At 45.9% G+C, this 19606-nt stretch overlaps 2 protein-coding genes across 6 annotated transcripts in view; one reads left to right on the forward strand and one right to left on the reverse strand.

Moving 5' to 3' along the window:
• LOC126522597 (hepatocyte growth factor receptor-like) overlaps window positions 1-19606 on the forward strand; it is a 566006-nt gene that overhangs the window by 270182 nt on the left and 276218 nt on the right. For 3 of the 4 annotated variants that reach the window (XR_011895240.1, XM_055066486.2, XM_072288826.1), the window contains one exon: window positions 11962-12021. The exons of the other annotated variant lie outside the window; for it this stretch is intronic. The gene's annotated coding sequence lies outside the window, so the exon portion shown is untranslated. The remainder of the gene's footprint in view (window positions 1-11961; window positions 12022-19606) is intronic. 4 annotated transcript variants of the gene reach the window in all.
• The window catches only part of LOC126522595 (monocarboxylate transporter 10-like), a 286846-nt gene that overhangs the window by 105217 nt on the left and 162023 nt on the right, over window positions 1-19606 (reverse strand). The gene's annotated exons all lie outside the window — the stretch shown is intronic.

Below are 19606 nucleotides of genomic sequence, written 5' to 3' on the forward strand. Positions count from 1 at the left end.
TTCCAAATGGTAAACGAAAAACAAGTCTGTGTTGCAGCTATTGTTGCATCGAGAGCTCTCTGTTTATTAATGAAGCCATCTGTTTCTCTTTATGGTAAGAGTTCAGGAGCTAGCATGTGCGAAAACGGGTGGCACGATCTTGCAAACCCATGGTGTAGAGTTCGTGCCTAGCGTATAGAAAGTTCGTTTCTCATAGCCTGGAAAAGGCGAAAAAAAGAGAACCATTTCTAGAGGCTACAGTGTTTGTACTATACCAATCCACCAGGCTCGCATTCGAGTCCTGTGTGTCCGTGATGATTCAATTCTCTGGGATTTCGAAGTAGGTTGCATGGCAATTTTCTCCACGCCGAGGTAGTATAATGCAACACCGTAAGTCCCGCAAATTGTCCTTCGTATACGACTGCGACCCCGCGCACAAAGCCCCTTGCGGGTCACCTTCGTCGCTTTTGCCAGGCGTCTCGGCATTCCGATCAAGCTGATTGAAGCCGAGGAGCAACCGGGAATCCCCCGTTCTTGTCCGGGGCCTCAAACGAAAAGCCTCGCCCGGGGGTGGCGGATAGCGGAAGACTGCTGCTTTTGTTGCATCCGTGCCTTCGCTTGAAATCCTCCCTCCTTCACTGCAGCTTTTTTTTTTTTTGCCTCTGCGTGAGGTTTGCCTTGTTCCCTCGCGTTTCTTATTTGCATGTGACGACGAACGAGGTCGAAGAAGTGATAAATATTCTGGCGCGGGCATATCCGACGGGCTCCCGGCGTTAACGCAGAAGCGTGGTGAAGAGACGCGCTCTCTGAAGGCTTTTTATCCAACGAAAACAGAAACGGTCTCTCTCTCTCTCTCTCTCTCTCACCGTGTTCCCTCACTCTTCTCCGGCGCTCCTTGCACTCCTACCTTCTTTGTTCTTTCGCGTTTTCTGACAAATTTCTTCTCGGAGATGTTTAGACGGCGCGCGGCAAAGAAAGAAGCTTTGTTCTCGAAAAGGCAGATCCTTCGCAGGCGTGCAGGATCAACAGCTCGAAGTTATTCTTGGAGAGTGCCTCCGGTGACAGCACGCGAGAAATATTATTGTGCCATTTTGTTCACGTTCCAGCGCACCTTCCTTTTTTTTTTTTTGTATCTGTGTGTCTGTGTGTGCTGTGAGAAAAACCTCCTTTTGTACACTCAATAGGCAACGCGTATGAAAAGAAAGATCGGGTGTCATATATGCACGGGAATACAAGTCGTCGAGTATACTGATCCTGATTATTCGGTGACGGGCAATTCCCGAGACTGCAAAACATCGCACTCATCGCGTCTATTTTGAACATACGACCGAGGCGTGCATCACGGTGAAGCGTTTGCACTTCTGCAGTGCTTTAGAGCGAAAGGTTTTCCGTCACATAGGCGCCGCGTAGCGGCAGGCAGTGTTGTTTATGATTGCGTCATACGTGTTTTAACCTGCGAAACGACGACGACGATGATATGATGATGATGATTGTGATGTTGATGATGATTCAAGGTTAGTGACCAGCGAGAGGCAGATGCGACAAAACGAAAATCTGAGAAGCTACATAGTTAAGGTGACTTGAAAGTTTCTAGATGTACGCTCCAAATAATCGTACTTGAGGCTACTTCAGTCTCGCACGACTACGTTACATCTTGGCTACATAGCGTTGTTCACAGACCGTTGTCAGAACAAAACACTTTGGAATGCTGACCTCGTAAGCGATTCCAGCAGAGCAACGAAAGCGCTGCTACAATTAGTTCTAAAGGATGGCAAACATTCACACATGGCTTAAGCATTGATTGCTGTTCACTGTGCCGCACGTGATCTCCTGCAGTGCCCGTGTGCGGGGATCGCGACCAGTAATTGCGCATGATATTCAGTGGTGGTCTCTTTATTACCCTAAACTTCTTATACAGGGTGACCCAACTCTCATTCACCAAGATTTAAAGATACGCAAATGCCGCGTAGCTGGACAGAACCAAGATAATGTTGTTTGCCGTCACTTGGAGACACTCAGATTATTTTTTGCATTTCGCCTAACTACATAATCAGCCTTAATTAATTATTCACTTTCTCAAATATTATGATAAGATGAAAATAGTCAATGAGAAAATTGTAGAGCACGATGAGAAACTCCCGATAAATCTTTGTGTTGCTCAGTATGTGCTACATGAAGGTATTATTCCGAGCCTGAAAGAAGCCGACAAAAGCACGCAAAGTGCCTCGAGCGGCCAGTCGCGCGGTAACTTTGCGTGTATTCGCGGGCTCCTTTCACGCTCGCACAAAAATTATATGTAGCACGTATTGAGCAACAGAAAGCTGTATCGGGATGTTTTTCATCCTGCCGTACAATTTTCTCATTGACACTTTTCCCCTGATTACAATATTTGAGCACGTGATTAATTAATTAAGGCTGATTATGTAGTTAGGCGAAATGCACAAAATAATCTCAGTATGTCCAAGTGACGGGAAACAACATTATCTTGGTTCTGTCCAGCTATGTGGCATTTGCGTATTCTTAAATCTTGGTGCATGGTAGTTGGGACGTCCTGTATGAAGATTAGTTTTTGGCACATTTGGTTCCCTGCATGGGCAAGTGCCACTGCGTATGTGTTCACTGCTTGTCAACCTTCCCCGATAGGTATGTGTCACTGTGGTGCAACGGGTAGACGGAATCCTTAAATATGTTTACGTATACGCGTCGTACTTCTCTGCGCTTACACATCTGGGGCCGAATTCACAAAGGTTTTCGTTCGTAAGCGCTGCGTCTCATTGGCTGATAGCCTTCGCTAATAATATGCCCTAGATCGCTATTGGCTGGCACAAACGCTTTTAGCGTAAGAACGCTTTGTGAGTATCCCCATATCCACGGGTCCTTATCCACATCGCTGCGCCATCGTCTCACAGGGCATCCCCCAGTTTGGGTGTTTGCGTTTCGGCACACCTTGAGGAAATAAACATTGCATGAAATTAGTGATGCCACAGGATCAAAGAAAACACATCTGTCGCATCGCATTTAGTCGCTTCGCATTTCGTTAGCGGCTTCACTATACCTTTGTTTCACTTGCGGATTCCAAAATGGACATTGGATATGAATTTTTCTTCTTCTTCTTATCTTTCTTTGTTCTCCTCCCTCACTTTCTAGTCTTGGGTAGCCAATGTGTTTTGTTTTTTCTGTACTGGTTAACCTACCTGCTTTTCTCTCTTTCGGGCCTCCTTGTCTCCTCTCTTGCTCGAACACTTGCAACATGCGTTAATGCCAACCAAAATTTTGGTCTGGCTGTCATTGCCCGGCCTGGTTTAACATCCTGAAAGACGCAGTTTAAATTTATTTCAGAAAAGTCAATGAGGTCGGAGTCAGGCAAGACTCCTTAGGTTAGATATAGACACTTTTAATAGCTCGACATTTCAAAGTAGCCAAACACCTGGCAAATTACTTGGAATGTTAAGGACGGCAAGGTTCTGTTATTTATTTATTTATTTATTTATTTATTTATTTATTTATTTATTTATTTATTTATTTATTTATTTATTTATTTATCAACGTTTTTGATGCAATGAAGATTTTGAATGAGAAGGCGAAAATCAGTAAGTATTCTCTTCTTGACATATATAGGGGAGGAGAGAAAAAGAGGGTTCTATACGAAGGACGCCCTATCTATACGAAGAACGCCCTGCAACGTTGAGGTGTGTATTGACAAGGGTGCTTCAGCCACAGGAACATGACGGAGAGCCACGATGTTTGAATTACTTACATGCTGTCAGAATGCCCGCGTGCCACAAAAAGAAAAAAAGAAAGAGAAAAATAGGTGCGTGGAAAGCCTCACAAAGCCCTAATATAGCGTTCTTTACTTCCCCCCTTCATCCCCCCCTTTTCTTTTTATTTGTTGGAATTGCTTTAATGTTCGTCGGCCTGGCGGTGGCTTACCGTGATTGTTCGACGGGGTATAACGTCACGAGAGGTTTTCCTCTCCCGCATCCTACAGTGCAGAATACATAATTAGTAATCGGCTTTGAAGGGCTGTCTTAATTTATTTTTCTATCGAAACAAGCGCGCATGCATTCATGAAGATATGTGCGCGATAATCTCCGCACTAACCAAAACCTATATAGGCTGACATCCGTGCACTATTTAACCATTGCACAAGCGAATAAAAAAAAAAAAAAATGCGATCGCGCGGGGAAAGAAAAAAAAAAGTAAATAATGAAGTGCCCGAGATTCTCACGACGCTGTAGCGCTTTCCTCGCAACGACAGGAAATCGATAACCTCTCCGCGTTATTGTGCTCGCCGGCCGTCTCGCCACGCCGAGCGTATACGACACGCGCGCATTCGAAAACGTACATATCGGAAGCGAAAGAGAAGAAGTTACGCAGCTCTCTCTGATCAATCCAACGCGCGGAGCAGACAGTTTCCATCAGCGGGCGCATTAGAAAACTTGTCGTGTCGGCTTTGGGGGATCCGGACGCGCGCCGAGCCGACGTCGCGTCGATGAATTGTGGCAGGGCCGCGGCGCATTGCGATGACGTCGTGGCAGAAGGAGAAGCGTGCACATGTACGCCTCCCCCCTCCGCTTCGTGTACACGCTCCCGTAAAGCCGGCTTTCTCCAAACAATCGATGCTTCAGCGTAGCGCTTTGTTTTAACGGGGGACGCTGTGCGATGAGCGTTTTTGCGGCCTCTGCGTATACGGTGATGTTGTGATGCCGTGGCAAGGTGTTGGCAGGTCGCCGCGATGTCCTAATTGAGTCATACAAGGAAAAAACAAGAAGAACGAAATAGAGAGAGAAAGAGAGAGAGAAAGAAAGAAAGAGAGGGAGAGATTAGGAAGCGAGAAAGTCGTGACCCTGAAAACGTAAAATGTCCGATTGGCTATATCTGCATAGGAGGAGGGACGGAACTTGGAGAAAACGAGGTTTCCTAAGTCATGCCTGCATAAGGAGTATATCACATGTTTAATGGCGACTGCGCAAATAATTAATAAGCAAATAAATGACTAAATAAGCAAATATCTGTCAGTAGCAGCGTCTTAACCGCTTCACAACGTGGCCGAGTCGATTCGCGGGCCAGAAATAGAGGGCCTTCGCATGTATAGTCAAAAGGAACTGGTGCTATTGCCTTGTCAAGTCTGTATAAGCTGCTATAACGAAGCACCTCATGCAAGAAACTAACTTATCACTTTTTCATTGTGTCAAGTTTAAGTACAGTAACCAGATAATTGCACAGAATGAGGGGGTTTAAGGTCAGTAATCTTAACAGTCTTGTCATTTTAGTGAATTTTTCACGAGACTTAACGACTTCCTTGTATCTGTAGCCACCAGTAATTGTATTTTAGGATTGGCGACTTTTTCAGCGACTTGGTAGAGCAAATGGCCACATTTTAGTGACCTCATAGTTAGAAATGTTCCTTCGATGTTGGCATTCTATGGAACAACTTATTATTCCAAATCTACAAGTAAGCAACCCAAATTGGCTGAACGGCGCATGGGTCATGTGTCCATAATGAAGCAACGATTCTCTTCGCATCGCTGACGTTCGCATCGCACTTGTGCTTCACTGCACAGTGGTATGTGCTAACAAGCTTCACGTTGTACTTAAAAAAATGCATATTTTTGTGTTTTATTTTGTACGAAACCGATTTGAATAGGGCTTAGCGATGCAGCTTCCACAGTTCGACTAAAAACGGGTAATTGGAGAACGTTCTCAACCGTAGCAGTGAATTAGTTTACAATAACTGATTGCCATGATGTGTATGGTAAGATTTAGAACGCAGATGGCGGATAATCAAACAGATCGCGGCTGTGTACGAATGGCGCGCATATCGGGGTGGGCGTGGGCTAATTGGCACCAACTTGAATGCACCGCTTCCGTTTCTCGCGGTTTTCGGACAAATACTGGGCGGAGCTTTCAGGTGTATCAAAGGGGTAGAAGCGTAATTATTCGACCTACATAAAGATAACGCAATTGTATGCTACGTGCGCATTTTTCATAATAGCATAAATGCCAGAAAAATGCTAACGCATTTAACGCATTTTTCTGTCACTTATTACTAAATCGCCACTGAATCTTTTGCTTGTTTTATTTGTTTTGTTCTTTTGCTTTCATAGCGAAATTCTACCGAAAGTGTCTATATAGTTCTTTGCTCCGAAACGAGCAAAGAACTACGTTATGTCCATGCTTCTACACTAAATGTGTCCCCCGGCGTGCCCTTCTGCGGGTCCGTATTCTCAAAAAGCTCTGTGTTGGAATCGTAAGAGAAAATTGCAACTAATCCTCATGTTGGACATGTTATCATCTGAAGCAGCTGACCAACTGCAAACTTACGAAAGAAAAGCTTTGTGAATTTGGCTCCATGTATTCAGTTCCTTAAACGAACCTTCTCAGTAGCCAGCAGCGTGAAATAGAAGCTTGTTCATCACGACGAAATACTTCAACTATCGAAGGTGCAGTTTGCGTCAGATGTCGCGCTGCTATGTTTTTTAGGCTATGTCTAAACGAACTGATTGTTCGGTTGCACGCACAGAAGTAGGACTGCGGCCCATCGTAGTGGAGCAGTCACTATTACGTTACGCTGCTGAGCACGAGGGCACAGGTTCGCCTCCCGATAGCGGTTGTCTACTTACAATGAAGGCGGGAATAAAAAAAAAATGAAAGGCATGTCAACCAAAGTCGACGCGAAAGGAGGCAAGGTTATCGTACATGGTTGCATAAATGTATATCTTTTGCAATATTTGAATAATTTTCTTCGTTTCATTACCGGCCTTTACATTTCCGTTCGCACACACTATTTCTTTTACTCATGTCGAATTTTTTTTTTATTGGCTTCTTTTATGCGCATGCACGGGCATACATGCATGTGTCGACGTTGTCTTTTTGGCGTTTTATTCATGTTGATATATTTTTTTTAATGAATAGGCCATGCAGGGGGGCTGATCCTGGACGTGGCGCAATATATGGTGCAATGTGGTTAATTTTCAACTATATTACCGCTAATTACTCCAGTACTGTTAGTTTTATCTACTCTGCGACTAATTCTCGTTTTTTTTTCTCGTTGAGACCAACTGTTTGATTCCATTTGCGACAAAGCTGTTTTTATACTAGGAAGTCAGATAACTAGGTCCCACGTACGCCAAAGCTGTGCGTAGTCCCCCCCCCCCCCCCCCCCCAAAAAAAAAAAAAAAAAAAAAATCATTGTCGTCAAAACGCTTTGCAAGGGCGAATAGAAACCCCGGATGGGCAAAATTAATTTGGAGCCCTCCACTGTACGGCATTTGTTGCAGCCATGTTGTTGCTTTGGGAAATCAAACCCCGTCGCTCTTATGACCACGGACACGTAGTAAGCGGATATCCCTACTTTGCGGCTCGCATACATCAGCACGTCTTCAGGGTATAATTATGCAATGACGGCTGGAGATAAGGCTAAGTAAAAAATTTACTTGTATGACGGCAGTTCGGCCATCAGTAGATGATTCCCACGTATGTAATAGACTTTAACTGGTCTCTTTCTTTCCTTTAGTATCCTGAAAAGAGTAGCTTCCTCTTATAAAGGGGGACGTGAATCTTAACAAATAGGTCAGGCTGAAAACATACGACTCATGAACAGTAGCGCTTTTTATCAAACGAATGTGTAGGCGACGCTCGAGACTTCCTGTAGCGCTCGCTGTCTATGCTCCCCCTAACCGCAATCACGTGTATTTACGTTCACTATAAGAAGGAAGACCCAGACACTCTAGGTGGCGCTTGGTGTCGGTGTGTACCTGCATTGGCGTTTCATCACGCGATGCGTATGAAACTGACCGCTTTACGATGCCGGTATATGTAGCCACGCGCATTGCGCGGGAAAACAACGATATGCATCGCATCGCTCACACAATGGCGATGCCTGTGAGCTTGTCCTCGAGGCCCGAGGGGTTCCTCCTATATATATATATATATACGTAGTACATAAAACGGAGGCAAAGGTCTGTACGTTGCGTAGCTGGAAAACGTCACGCAATCTTATCGGGCGATATCAGCATGGGAACGCTTCGGGGGAGAGATGAGCGCACTGCATCCGATTGCATGCACTCCTGTTCCCGCTGCCACTCGGGACGCCAGAGGAGCGATAATCCGCTTTCTCCACCCCCTTTCCCACGAACGATGTAGGTCGGTCGAAGACAAACTTCGCGTGCGGTCGTCGTCGTCAGCCTCGTTATGCAAGAAGACGTGGAGGAGCGGAGGAGGTCGCGTGCTTAGCGTGCGCGCCGTTGGGCTGTGTAAACAGTGTTTCCCTTTTGGCGAGAACTCTCGTTTCATTATGCATGCAGGGGAGCTAGCACATACCGCTCACAAGGGGGGTCGTCCTATAACGCGGCCGGATTAAGGGCCCAGACAGTTTGATCCCGATCGGCGTCACGAACGATTGTTTCGCGCCTGCCGGCGTCGTGTGCCGAGCCTCCGTGGCACGCGAGCAGTTTTATGTCTGCTGAGCGTGCTCGGGTTCGGTAGGTGTGGCGGGCGTCCTGTGTTGCTTAAGACGGTGAACGAGCTTAACGTTCAGTTTACGGTCCACGGCATGTTACTTAGAGGAAGCACACATTGGTGTGTGACGACTGACTATAGCTGGCTTCGCGAAGGCAAGAAAACTACATATCTTAAGTATAACTAGATGTAAGCCTAATGATTCCTACTAGCCATTCTTCCATCTCTAATAAAGCTGGACGAAGACGAAATGTCTGCGAGCGAGGACGCTATTTTTCTAGCTCAGCTGTTTTCTCTCGATTTCTGGATACATCTCTGGAGAGCCGCCATGGTTCGCGACGCTGATGCACGCTGACGTCCTCGCGCCTCTGCTTGGGATGGCGACTTCAATGGCGGCTGCGTCTAGAATGCGGACCGTTTTCCGTAACGGCACCGACAGCGAAGAAACCAGTGGCTTCTCGCTTAGCAGTGAGAGCTATTCCGATGAAGATTTTGAGCTTGTGGTGGAACCGCAAGGCGATATGAAGAAACACCAGGGCGTCCCTGTCTTCTAGCACACCAACGGTAGGACCAACTCGTAATACCGCAGTCGGTACGTTTCTATTTGTACCAGAACTCGCTACCGACATCCTGAGGCCACTCAACAGGCAGTCTCTCTCGGTGCAACTTGAAGCGGTGGCGCGAAAGCAAGTCACAGACGTCAGAGTCAACCCATAAAATAAGCGTTAGCTATTGACGTCGCTGACTGCACTGATGTTTTTGAGTAAACTTACAGAACTTGGTGGCATGAAGGTCCGCTTGTATATCCCCCTAATCAGTAGTTCCACTACTGATGTCATCTACGACGTGGACATGTCCATCTCCAGCGCTGACTTGCCTATTCTAGTGAAGCCAGCCGTTGTTGGTTTCTTCATAACTCACGTGTCTCGACTCGGCGCATCCCGCTGTGTGAAGGTAGTTTTCAAGGACGAGACAACCTCTCCTCTTTTCTCTTGATTAAAATACACTCCTCCTCAAGGGCGAGTCTCCTCCCTTGCACGTTAAGGCGGGCCACTTTAGACACCTCGTGCGACCATTCATCCCAAGGCCACTCCAATGCCACAATTGCGTGAGGCTGAGACACGTGGGCGCCGTGTGCGAGAACACGAGTTTGCTCACCTGCGCCGAGCACCAGCTTGCAGACTGCTGTGCAGCGACGGTTCTCAAATTCACCACTTGCTTTGAGTCCCATGACGCTACCTCGAAGGAGTGCCCAAAATGAAGAAGGAAAGGGAAGTGTTGAAGCAGATGGTGAGAGACAGTTTGGTTCGTCGGGAAGCTGCTGCAGCCGTTAGAAAGCGACGCTCCCAACGCCGTCATACTTCAAAGAACGCCGATGCCTCGACGAACAGTACGCCTCAACACCTCCTCCTCTGCCCCCTAGGCCTAACGGAATCCAATCTAAATCTGACAACAAGGTCATGGCCGAGAACAATACAGCTTAGTCCACACTACTAAGTCACAGCTGAAGTCAGTACCACAACCGGAGTTACAACCGAAGCCACAGCTGAAGCCACAGCCGATGCCACAGCCGGAGTCGGAGCCACCTCGCGTGATACAACGCTCCGCTGTAGAGTGCTGCAGCGGGGGCTCCTGAGAAATTGTCCGAAGAAGACCGGCAAGCGGTTCTGATGCTGCGGGCTCTGATGAATATTTTTCGAATGCGCACGAATAAGCTGCATTCTCTGCCAGCACGAAGTGAAGTGCAAGGGCTGGATACTTTCAATTCAGTGCCTTCAAGTCTTGAGTAAGCACAATGGCTCACACGCAACCTTCTATTCGCCCTCAGGAAGTAAAAAAAAATTTCGCTGTTTTCTCTAACGATATACTGCCACATATTGCAGCATACTGCTAACAACCAGTAGTCCCTTGGTTGTCCCAGGTGACTACAACGCGCATCGCCACCTATGAGGAAGCCGCGAGATTAGCTTCAGACAGCAGAATGACGGCAGCCCAATGTATTGGCGGGGCATTTGCTTGGACTTTGGTGTCAAGGCGCTTTGCTACACGCCGTGCAGCGTGCCCACACAGTGTTCACTCCCCCTCTCTTTCCCCTTTATATTCTCCCTTCACCTTTCCTAAGTGGAGGGTAGCAAACCGGACGGTTGTCTGGTTAATCCCCCTGCCTTTCTTCTCCTTGCTTTTTCTCTTTCTCTCTAGTTAAGCTGTGTTTCAGTTATATTGGATTTATTACCAGCTACATGTTCACTTCACGATATGCTGTACTGTACGTTGTTGGGTGAGTTTGCACACATTCGGAAATGAAAAACGAACGCAGAATAAGGATGAGGAGAAAAGTTACATGACAGGTTGCAAGTGAATGAACATCTGCCTTGGCGTAGTTCGTCGTCCGTAGTAACTCAAGCTAGCTTTTAAATTCAGAAGTGATAACACTGTAAGGGTTGAAGTGCGTTGACGCTTACCCAAACAAAACAAGCTACTTGTCTTCCTGAGGGCCCCAGCAGCGCTCACAATATCTAATCGTGACACTTAGGAATTCGTTGTTTCGGGGGGTAGCCGTGGGAACCTGCTCCAGGACACTGTAGAAAATTGTAGGGATCCTTCATTTTTCCGTTTGCTTACAGGGGACAAGAAGGCAAGTAGAAAGAAATCAATTTTATTTGTATTGGGCTGCGGTAGTATAATGTGCTTTCTTTGCGAAAACTAGGGCCTTAACCTAGTCTGTTCTGTTTTCAGCAGCATTTTCTTCCGTTGGCTGCACCCTGTGATCTAGCGCTGCGACTATAATAACTCGATCTACGTACAACGCGCTCCATTGTTAATGAGAACACGTGAGTGTAGATCGCGCGCGAATGTTTCACTCTTACAAGTGTGCAGCCGCCCTGCTTCGTAGTATATGGCTTCGCGGTGGTATTCTCCGATATCCTACCACAGTAATAAAGCTACAGCCTGCACTTTCTGCTAGAACGCCAGCAAAGTTAATTAGGAGCCGCATATTGGAGTGCTCCATTTAATCGCTGGACAGCACTTTACACTTCTAGAACGCTCACACGAACTCTTCAATTGCTTTCGTGTTCCGTACTTTGCACAATACTGATTAATCATGTACGGCCGCGATTATCTCAGATGCAGCACCCTGCGTTTTCTTCGCTGCATGGTTTGCGGCAGTGACTATTACATGGCTCGACTTCAAGATGCGCACACATACTACATGCCTGTGTGTTGTGCATATACCAACATGTTTCACTTCTCTTGTTTTGCAGTGGTGTGAATAATCACGTCGTAGGATGTGCTCACTTTTACTACCTCCGCTTTGCTTTTATTGCTTGGTTGTTGCTCTACTTCACATAGTTTTGTCCACCGCGCTCGCTGTCTCTACGTATCATGTTTCAACCCCCAGTTTTTAAGCGTACCATTATAAAAATGCTTCATCACACAGAGGCTGCTAGGCAGATTAACTAATGTTTTAATGATAATCATCATGTATAACGGTGTTTTCCTTACCTCTTTCTGTATTTACAGTATTAAGGATTCCAACAAGTGGGCCCTTTACGGTCTTCTTGCCCATCGAAGGAAACAATGGTAAGTTAAGCGAGACCATAAAACATCCAGCTTAGGCCAATGGAATAGCGATTTGATATGATTGATGGACATTTGGTTTATTTACTAATGACACATTGTCCCGCTGAAATAACCGTAGAGGGTGGCGTAATATGGACACGCGCTTGCGTGTGCGACTGCGTGATGCCGTATAAGGGAGGATAGAATGGAAGGACATCATTTGCGGATTATGTCGCGTTAAAATAAAATCAACGACTGGCTTACATCTGATGCGGTCGTGACGTAGGTTTAGAGTTCGAGCAAGTAAAAGCAACGCTGAACGAGATGTGCCTTAAGCTTATAAAACAGAATGCCTTGGTTTCCACGCGAAAATCTTGCCCGTGTTAGGTCGTATTCGTAAACATGATCAACGAGGTATGCCATGTCTGTAGTGCATCAGAGCGGTGACGCGCACCCAGATCTTCGTGTGGCAACTGTGTTGCGTACTCGCAGCACCGAAACTGTGAGCCACCGCATCAGATGCGCAGTCTAAGAACAAAAGTAGTTGTCGTGACTGTTTCATGAGGGGCTGTTCATTTGCTCCATGTTTGACTCCTATTTTTTAGAGTTCTTTTAATCCGTGATAGCGTTTACTCTGCTTTGAACAGAGTAAACGGAGAGTGCTCATAAGGCGGCATGCGAACTTCGCGAAAAAAAGTCAAACGCAGGGCAAACTATTGCTCCCTCGTAAGGAAGTAGCCAGCACTGGCTTTTTTTGTCATTCGTTTGTATAAGGAGTGTCAAAATGATTAAAAAAACAAGAAAAAATAAACGTAAGTGTGTGCGAAATGTGGAAAGCCTGTCACATGGTAGAGGTAGGAGAACTTAACAGAGCGTGTATGTATATATATATATATATATATATATATATATATATATATATATATATATATATATATATATATATATATATATGATAAATGAGACCGATAAATTACGCTTTCTGATGTCCTCGGCCTCGTTCTAACTCCACACACACACACACACGCACGCACGCACGCACGCACGCACGCACGCACGCACACACACACACACACACACACACACACACACACACACACACACACGCACACACGCACACACACACACACACACACACGCACACATATATATGTATATATATATATATTGTTTCACCAGATCTATTTCGTGATTCCTTACGGCGTCGGCGCTTCTCATATCGCATGGAATGCCAAAGCGAATTGTGCCGCGACGCGGAACATTCCATTTCGATAAGCCTTTTTGTCGGCTCCACGAGTTTCACGAAGTGGCGATCTTCGGTTGCGATTCGGCGAGAAATGCAGTGCACAGCGCGCTTGAGGCGAGGCTTAACGAAAGCATTGCCCGCCGCTGTAGCATGGTGGCTATAGCGTTGCGCTGCTGAGTTCGAGGTCGTGGGTTCGATCCTGGCCGCGGCAGCCGCCTTCCCATGGGGACGAAATGCAAAAACGCTCGTGTACATCGATTTAGGTGCACGTTAAAGAACCCCCAGGTGGCCAAAATTGTACCGGAGTGCTCTCCTACGGCGTGCCTCGTATTAAAATTGTGGTTTTGGCACGAAAAGCCACACAATTCAGTCAAGTGTAATTCATGAAACCGCTTTCTTCCAACACGCTTATTTTTTTCTAAGCGACCCACTTACGGGATTATAGCGGGCTTTCGTTGTGGCGCCACGAGTGGTGAATGAACACGTTACACCGTAGAATGAAGTGAGCAGTCCTCCCGTAAACTGGAGGAAACAACTATACGAGAACTGCCCTCGAATGGATATCGATATAATGGAGTCGATATCGAAAGGGAGAATCCGTGCTGCTATTGAACGGATGAAAACTTTCGCTTTAAATAATTTTGCTCCACCTAGCGGGCTTCCGCAGAACTGACTTTCTAAGCCTTTTTCGATAAACCCTCGTTTTCAACAGAACAACCTTTAAGCGTTTACAAAAAGCGAAAAAAGTGAGAAAAGAAAAAGCCGCATGTAATCAAGAACTCTGCTTTCTAACTTGGTCACGTGAAAACCGTTTGATGTAAACGTGGCAGTTATATCGAAGCGCTACGTAAGTGTACCGGAGCACTGCACTAGGCCCGTCACGTGATGTGATATAGTCGCTGCCGCAATACGTGTGAATTCGACGTGACATATACGTGCAGGAGCTTGAAGAGACAATGTGGGATCGAGTGCCGCGAGTAGATCAGAACGAAAGAGATAAATATTTATGAAGCGTCGAGTTGCTAACGGCTGTATAGAAATACCTTATTTCTTTTGAGTATTTGGCTAAGCCTGTCATGATTACGAGAAATGAAACGCGCTCATCTACATGCTGTATATATCCTAGCGTGAAACTCCCGGTAAGTTTGCTGGAGTGACCATGCTGAGGAGGCAAATTCTAACTGCGCGTGAACGAATGTTTGGTATGCCAAGTTGCGGACAGCAGCTGAATAATTTCGCCAATTGAGGCGCGAGTATCCCGCAGAGATCTGAAAGCTTCTTTCTGCACAAGCTTCCATTATATGTGAGCTGTCAGAGCAAGTAGGCGTGAGATAAATTCCGAAATATTTGTGTGACAATGGTGGAAAGCCCGCAGCCTTTTTTTAATGAAATAAGGAAGCTGAGAGTTAGAACGCTTATGGGAGAATTAAACAAATTTTCATTTCCATAGTGTTTGGGGCACCTCTGCGACCTACACCACCAGGTGCTTACAACGTCAAAATCGTTCCACGGAGCCACATGGTTGTGAACATATTTAACAGTGCAATATGTAACGTAATATTCACTGTAAAGTGTTACCTTCGATGATAGATCAGTCGGACTGTATTTAATGAAACCAAGGAAAACAGAGGACCAATAGACTGCGTTGCGGTACATCAGAAGTAACTTCGGAAGTAGGCGATGAAAAGTTATTTACGACTGTGAACTGCTGATGCAAGGAGACGAGGTTCCGAAGCCTAAACAATGTGAATCGAATCGGAGCACAAGTAGATTAGAGATGAGGCGGCACTGAGCAGCATTATAGAAAGCTTTCGAAAACTCTAAAAAAGAACTGGTGCTCGGCGTTTTTTTTTTTTTTTTCCTGCTCTGTGGAATAAGAGGCATGAGTACCAGTTCTTGTCGCCTTTCTTTGCGCTGAAAACACTGAAACTATTCGACCGTGAGTGCATTGGGGTGACCATATCGTTCGAGTTCAACCTCTTCCCCGAGCCGTGTAACAAAAAAGACGTTCTACTCGGATACTTTGTAGGCCTTTCAAAGCGAATAGCTTTCCTTGGCCCTTTCGGCCATTTTCGGGGTTGCTCAGTGGTCGACGGTCGGTGGTCGGAAAACATTTGTTTGTTCCCCTCTCTCTCTCTCTCTCTCTCTCTCTCTCTCTCTCTCTCTCTCTCTCTCGCTCTCTCGCTCGCTCTCTCTCTCTCTCTCTCTCTCTCGCTCGCTCTTTCGTTGGCTCGATCGTTCTTTCAGATTGTTCGTTTAGATTGACAATCATCCGCCGGTGGCTTCTGCGCGTTTTCTTTTATACAAGAAGGAGATGCTGGCGCCTTTAATAGGCGCTGGCTATTCCTATGCAGGCAAATATTCAAATAATGAATTTCAGAAGTATAAATCTTTACATAAGAATCACACGCAAACCTGAAGTTTCTGCCATTAATTGAAATCCAGGCAGCTCAATCAATCGGATGTTATGTTTAGCGTTTTCTCACGTACGTCTGCAATTTACTTGAGTGCAATAGATGCGGCTTTGTATTAGCTCTGCAAAAGTTCCTCAATGTTTGTGACGTCAGCAAAAGACAAATTCGGTGCCTTAAAACGAAAGGCCAGAAGTATTGAAACAGACAGCAGGAATATCAATTAACTGTCTTACTGTTGCCGCCTCTCTTCTCTCTGTTATGTTATTGATTGTGCTGCCGCATCGATCTCGCCGTCTGACGTCCTGAGGATGCGTGTGCGGACAAATTTCCACTTACGTTTTGTTTTTTTCAGGATATCGACCGTTCTGTTTGTCTGTGCTTCATGCAATGGATCTCGACTTTTCGCTGTTCATTGCGCCGTTTGATAGCCGCACCAAGCGTGATCATTAGTGGTGCCCACTAATTACTAGACGAGCGCGTTAACTGTTTGTTGTTTTCCTTCAGCCTTTTTTAGTGCGCCGTACCATGCTGGTGCGCCGAGAACGATAAGGCTTGGAGCATGCAGTGAATGAACGTAACAAGAACAAACTATAGACAAATGAAGTCAGCGGGCAAAATGACAAACTTTAAACAGCGTCACATCGAACACGTTCTCCTGTTGGGCGCAATCTACTTCGGTGTATGTATTCAACATATGGAAGAGCAGTAAACTTCAATAACTACAGAGAAATTGCGTAAGGGCATTAAATAATCACTCCAGTGCGTAGCGTGGCAGCCAAGACAAAAAACAAAGTAAGGATATGAAATCGTGGGCATCATAGCTTTCATGGTTATTTATATTGCGCTTAATTTTACAGTGACGATATTAAGTGAAGGACAGGACGTGGACGTACGTAGCGCAGACTACCAACTGTTTAATACTGTTAAAGAACGCGCTTATATACAAGGAGATATGGCGCGGGGAGGGGGGAGATATAAAAAGATATGACAAGGTGACGACATGTGATCATAGTTCGGGCAAGGCATACATCGCTCACTCGCACCCGTTCGCCCTGGCAAACTCGACCTCAGCTTCGATAAGCGCGATGGACGGAGTGCTTACGCACATCTCTTTTTCTTTAGCTATCGCAAGCGCCTCCTATATTTCTCGCTCCGTTTTTGTTTTTCGTGTGTCAATGGCTGTGGTGCTTTCTAGTAGCGGAGAGCATTTGCATTGTTTGCAATGCGCAGCCAAGTTGCTAGGTGCTGTCAGAAGCTGGCACGTGTATTTGGGTTCCCGTAACTTATCATTTAGACAACGTCCAGTTTGCCCAATGTATACTTTCCCGCAATCTAGCGGGATTTGGTAAACCACTGAAGTAGCACATTCCACGTACTTTTTCACGTGCTTAGTCTGACAGACCGTAGCACTAGGATTGCCCTCTTTGGGTCCTGCGTTCACCGTCTTGCACGTGCCTTTTAGTTTTTACGCAGCGGAGAACAAACAGTACTTGAACATCATGGCATTGGGCTGTCTTTTTTATGATGTTCAAGTACTGTTCTCCGCTCCGCAAAAACTAAAAGGCATGTGCAAGACGGTGAACGCATAACCCAGAGGGCAATCCTAGTGCTACGGTCTGCCAGACTAAGCACGTGAAAAAGTACGTGGAATGTGCTACTTCAGTGGTTTACCAAATCCCGCTAGATTGCGGGAAAGTATACATTGGGCAAACTGGACGTTGTCTAAACGATAAGTTACGGGAACACAAATACACGTGCCAGCTTCTGACAGCACCTAGCAACTTGGCTGCGCATTGCAAACAATGCAAATGCTCTCCGCTACTAGAAAGCACCACAGTCATTGGCACATCAAAAACAAAAACAGAGCGAGAAATATGGGAGGCACTTGCGATAGCTAAGGAAAAAGAGATGTGCATAAGCACTCCGTCCATCGCGCTTATCGAAGCTGAGGTCGAGTTTGCCAAGGCGAACGGGTGCAAGTGAACGATGTATATGCCTTGCCCGAACTATGATCACATGTCGTCACCTTCTCATATCTTTTTATATCTCCCCCCTCCCCGCGCGATATCTCCTTGTATATAAGTGCGTTCTTTAACAGCATTAAACAGTTGGTAGTTTGTGCTACGTACGTCCACGTCCTGTCCTTCACTTAATATCGTCACTGTTAAACTAAGCGCAATATAACCATGAACGTTCACCAACTAGCCCCCTTCATTGCTTTACTAAATCATAGCTTTCCTTTTACCCATTATGACAGGGCTCATATTTTTTTTGTGTGTGTGTGTGTGTGTGTGCTGTTAGTTACAAGGATAAATTTTTCACTAACGAATCTAACAGCTTACAGTAGTAATAAAGAAAGCGGCATAAAGAGAAATGCATTATCCAGTACGTCGGTAATGCGATCAAAAATGCCCCCGAGCTAGGGTAACCAGCCGTACCTGAGCGTCTCTTCAGCAATGATTCAGCTCGTCACTCCAGAGCTGCAGTAACGGTAGTGCCATCAGAAGGTAATAAGTGATGATGAGATCAAGAACTTTTTTTTTTCACTATGCAGCAACAATCTCGTCTAATTGAGCAACGTTTGATCGGCGTAACCGAATTTGACGGTGGTGATACTCTTAAGCTCTTGGCACACTCACTATCTTTGCAGTGACGGTTATGATTACGCCTATGATGGATGATGGTTACGGGGGTAGCGGTGGGGGTGGCACTGGTGATGGTATTTTTCAGGTGGTTCTAGAGTTGACAGAGCGCGTCAAGACTTACGTGCTGCTGATTCTTTACTTATGATAGCCAGCTAAAGGCACTTTCAGTGCCAATCGCGTTAAGCTCCGTGAAGATAGATCGTCTTCAAGAAAAAAAAAATGCACAGCCTAAGCTAGGAGATCCACACAGCAGGCGCCGTGAGCGGGGCCGTAGTGGAGCACAAGGAGGCACCGACGAGATGTGTGGATAATTGCACACGGTGAGCGTAAATCCGCGAGCTTACTTTATTTATTTTTGTTCTCTCAATCGCCCGAAGTCTTTACAGAGAGGAGCGGCAAGCACAAATATAAGCGTTGGATGTGGTATTGAAGTTCTTGGACTTAGAGGTGGCAGTAATAGAGGCAGGAAGTTGGTTTCAGTCATCCGACGTTCTTGGTATAAATGAGTCCGAGCAAATTTTTCACGAGACTAAGGGGTGCACCAACTTTTTGGAAATGATCATTGCGAGATGGCGATGGCTGATGGAGCAACTGTTCCCTAAATATAGGTATCTCATCAAAGTGACATATTTTATGGAAGAATTACAGCCAGCTTGACCTAACACACCTCGAATAGCGAGGTGTGTTAGGTCAAGCGTTAGTTTCATTCAGGAAACACTAGGATAGCGATTATATCTAGAAAGAATAAACCGGGTGCTGCGATTCTGGACGGGCTATAACATGTTATTTAGTGTTGCCTGGCCGGGATCCCCGATTGAGGTTGAAGCATAAAAGGAGCTAGGTAAAAAATGTTCGTCAAAGGATAGCACTCCCGAGACTTTTTTGCGCTCCAAATATGCAGCTGAAGTGGAGTTGAGTAGGAGTGTCAGCATCTATTTAGGCACACAGACGCGGGACCGGGGCTACTAGTGTGATGTGCTCACTGGACTCTTGTATACCGATGGCATACTGGGACGATGGCATACGCATACCGAAGAACTGGGACGAAAGAAGAGACGAATACTTACTCTCCTGGTCTGTCTACAGTCGGAGATTTCTTTCTTTTGTGTGTGTGTGTGTGTGTGTGTGTGTGTGTGTAGTTGCGCGCGATATTTCTCAAGCAGGTGCAGGTTTCAGAGGAAAATGGTTGAGATCCAACGGGAAAGTGTACATATTTATACGTGAGCTAGTCATCATCGCCGTAAGTCGTGCTAAAGTGTTAGATACTTTTATTGATTTACCGTGCATGCATGGAATGCGAA

The sequence above is a fragment of the Dermacentor andersoni genome, chromosome 6 (genome assembly GCF_023375885.2).
Source record: "Dermacentor andersoni chromosome 6, qqDerAnde1_hic_scaffold, whole genome shotgun sequence".
NCBI classification, from domain to species: domain Eukaryota; kingdom Metazoa; phylum Arthropoda; class Arachnida; order Ixodida; family Ixodidae; genus Dermacentor; species Dermacentor andersoni.